The sequence below is a fragment of the Bidens hawaiensis genome, unplaced genomic scaffold (assembly GCF_021521415.1).
Source record: "Bidens hawaiensis isolate Kalapana, Puna unplaced genomic scaffold, B.hawaiensis_p1.1 tig00007388_1, whole genome shotgun sequence".
Classification (NCBI taxonomy): Eukaryota; Viridiplantae; Streptophyta; class Magnoliopsida; order Asterales; family Asteraceae; genus Bidens; species Bidens hawaiensis.
Window position 1 is genome coordinate 605,478 of NW_027491510.1, and position 4,128 is coordinate 609,605.

Genomic DNA, 4,128 nt, shown 5'->3' on the forward strand with positions numbered 1-4,128 from the left:
TGGGATGATCAATCCCGAGTAACCGTATTTTTCGTTTTTACTTAAAAAAAAAACGTCACTACCGCTTAGAATTATGTCGGTTGCTTCTGTTTGAAGGACATATCTGTTGGTACATGTGTGTCAGTAGTTCATAGTCTAGCATTTGTAATCGAGTCTGTAATGCAATTATGTTTTGATTATGTTTATATTTGTAACACGCGAAGTTGTCAACAAGTTCGCTCTGGCGAACTTGTTGAATCAGCGAAGTTATTGACAACTTCGCCTATGGCGAAATTGTCGTGTTTATATACTGTTTCAGCCGAAACAGTTAGGGTTGGTCGTTTAGGGTTTCGTTTCAGCAGTTCACTTCGAGTGTTACGTGTCATTGTCTGTAATAGTGACCTAGTGTCACGTGTTTGTTATCAATATAACGTGTTTGGTTTATTGCTTGTGTGTTCGATCTCTACATACTCTACACTCGTATCTACCTACGCAGGGATTCCGCACCTGCGTTGTTAGCGACATCCCGTGTACGATCCGTCCAGGAACCTACAATTGGTATCAGAGCCATCGGCTCGATTGTGAGGTTCGGGATTTCACGCGGGTGTAGAAAACGTCTCGTTTGACCTATTCGCGGGACGTGTTTTTGTTGGGATTGTGTTTTGCTCGTGCTTGACAGTCATTTTCAAGCCATTGCATTGATCGGAAACTGCTGGATTGACGAAATCAGATCTGAACAGTTTCCTTGTTCATCGGGCGAAGTTACCGTTCTTCGGGCGAAGTTACCATTCTTCAGGCGAAGTTGCCGTCACTGGAATTAGGGTTTCGGCGAAGATATAAGGATTAGCGAAGTTAACCACAACTTCGCTTACCTCATAAGTTCGCCTTAGCGAAGTTATCCGCAACTTCGCTTTCCACCCAAGTTCGCTTACCTCCTAAGTTCGCTCATTCTAAGCGAAGTTATTTTTAACTTCGCCAAGTCAAGCGAATTTAAGACCCAGCGAAGTTCTCTTTTCAGCGAAGTTAACTTTCAAGCGAAGTTATTCTTAACTTCGCCTACTGAGCTGTTTTAATATTTTTTTATTTTCAGGTTTTTTTTCAGGTTTTCGCAAGGATGTCGTCAATTAACATCTCCGATTTGGTCAAGATGGAAGTAGAAGCGGGGTCAGCCACTAAGGCCCCGAGGTTGATGAAAGGAACTGACTTCGTGGCATGGAAGGACAGATTCATCCAATACATTAAATACCAGGATGCCAAAATGTGGGTGTGCATCCAGGATGGATATATCCCTCCAACTACGCAATACGAAGGCCGTGACGTGGTTAAGAAGTACAGCAAAATGGAGGACGAAGAAAAGAAAATGTATGAGGCTGAGAGCAAGGCCCATGCAGCTATAACAATGGCACTTCCTCAAGAGGTTCTCCACACTTTCAGAAAGTACACTTCTGCGAGAGAGCTTTGGGATGCTCTTGAAAATAGATTCGAGGGGAATGTGGGTATCCGTGCATCAAAGATCAAACTCTTAAAGACCCAGTTCTCCGTCTTCAAATTTTTGAAGAACGAATCACTGGATGATATTATCACCAGATACTATCATCTAATGACAGAGCTTAGCAATTATTCGATTGCCTATCGAGAAGAAGAGATTGTTGAAAAGCTTCTCGATGCTCTCTCACCGAAGTGGGAAATGTACACCGTTCTTATGAGGGAAGACAGAGACTTTCCAAATTATGATCTGGAAACAGCAGTAAACAAGCTCAGAACTTATGAGCTTAATATGGTTCGAAAAGAAACACCAACAGATCAGATACAAGACCCTGGTATGTATGGTGCAAAGGTTAACTCAAGCTCAAGTTCGAGGCCTGAATCTGCTGCTTTTTACTCGAAAGGGGAGTCAGGTCCTGACTCTTCTCATGAAGGAAACGTTTCTGTGAACATGAACGGTGATGTCTGTTTCGTTGCTGGAGGATCAAGTACTTCAAAGCCTCAAGCATCCTCAAGTGGTTTTTCTGCAAATGCCTCAAGCAATAATTATTCCAAGATGCCTATGAGTGTAAAATCTGCTGAAGAGCAGTTTGCAGTCTATGCATCATTTATTGCTTCCTATGAAAACTACATCCAGGGGAAGATTGTGGACCCTGCTGTACTGGATGAGGACTACGACCAGATCGATGCTGATGATCTGGAGGAGATGGATTTGCAATGGCAAATGGCAATGATTGTGAGGCGTGTAAAACGGTTTATGAACAAAACTGGGAGAAAGTTTGTTGGTGGTAGGCCTGGATTCGACAAATCTAAGGTAAGGTGCTATAATTGTCAGCAATACGGGCACTTTGCCAAAGAATGCAGAAATGAAAGAGTTGAACGTGGACAAGGTCGGCCTACACAACACTCTGGAGTTAATAGAGAGATTAATGCCATGTTGAGCAGAGAGGCAGGTGAATACAACTGGAACCTGCATTCAAATGAATCTGGTGAGCAAGCGAACATGGCTGAGGCTGAAGTTAAAGAATGTGAGAAGGTTGATGGAAATGAGAAAGCTACTGAAGAAGAAACAGCTTTCATGGCAGATGACAAGGACACTCGCTCCGAGGTAAGTAAAAAGAATATTTGTACTAATTGTGAAAATTTGTCTGAGCAACTAACAACAATGACTGATCAGTACGTCCGTTTAGATGTTGATTTTAAAACTATTAAAGAAGATCACCATTTTACGAAAGCAAGAGAAACAAGTTATAAAGTTAAAATAAAAGCAAGTGAAAAAGACATTCAAAGCTTAAAAACTAAACTTGCTGAGAAAATTGAAATAATTGATCTTAGTTATGAAGTTTTAGAAGAAAAAACTAAAGTGATTGCTGATCGGGATAAACAGATTGCTGACCACCAGGTGAAGGTGGTGGAACTGAACCGCAAACTTGAGCAGTTCAGGAATTCCTCGGCCATCCTTGATCACCTCGTGAGCGATCAAGGTACCTCTGCAAAGAGGGGAGGAATCGGTTATCACGAAGTTCCACCACCCTTTAACCACAACTATACTTATAATCCGAGTGTTCAGAAATCTGTTGATTTCGAAGTTCCTCAGACAACTCCAATCAAGATTACAAGTGTAGAACCAAGTGTTAGCTGTGGCGAAACAAGTTCGCCTGTTTCTAGTGTGAATATTTCTGTTTCGAGTCCAGTCTCATCGGATTCGGATAAGTTGTCCGAATCTGGTCAGACAAAAGAGAAGGTAGGTTTACCCACCGATGGAGATAAAAATAAAATTTTTAAAAAGAGTTCTCCACTCAATCCGTACGTCCCACCTTATGTGAGACGAACGGCTGGTAACACTGCCTCTACATCCAAACCAACGTTTGACAAGAAAATGGAGAGTCGATGTTGCTTTAGATGTAACAAGTTAGGACATCTAGTTGCAGATTGCCCTTTGAATCCGAGATTCAGAGGTGTGAAGCCAAATAAAACTGAGTATAAGCGTCATTGTGTTACTGCTAAAAATGAAAACTTTACAAAATGCCAAAATGTAACGAATTCAAGTTTTCATAAAAACAAACCTCAGTTTTTCAACCAAACCACAAGATATAATACTTTCAACTCTCATAGGTTTGGAAGGCATTACACTCAATCTGCAAGGAGATTCCCTAACAGGACTTACAGAAATTATCCTGATGCTAACTTGAGAAAGCCAGGGTACGGGACGTATCGATCCAAGACCAATTGGTCTTGGGTCCCAAGATTCAAACTCTTTGTTTTATTGTGCAGGAACAGTTGAACAGGGCTGCCAACAATCTTTGGATTGTTGATAGCGGCTGTTCCCGGCACATGACAGGCAACAAACACTTGTTGCAAGACTTAAAACCTGCTCAGGGAGCAAGAGTTAGTTTTGCTGGTGAGAGCGGAGGAAGCATTACCGGTAGAGGAACTGTGTCGAATGGGAGAATGACACTTGAGAATGTAAACTTTGTGGAGGAATTAAAGCACAATCTGCTGAGTGTGTCGCAGATTTGTGATAAAGATTACACTGTCCATTTCACGAAGAATGAAGCGATCGTATTGAAGCCTGGTTTTCAAATACCAGACGAATGGATAGTAATGAAAGCTCCACGTGAAACGAATACATATGTGATGGATATGAGGTCTACTGAAATGGCC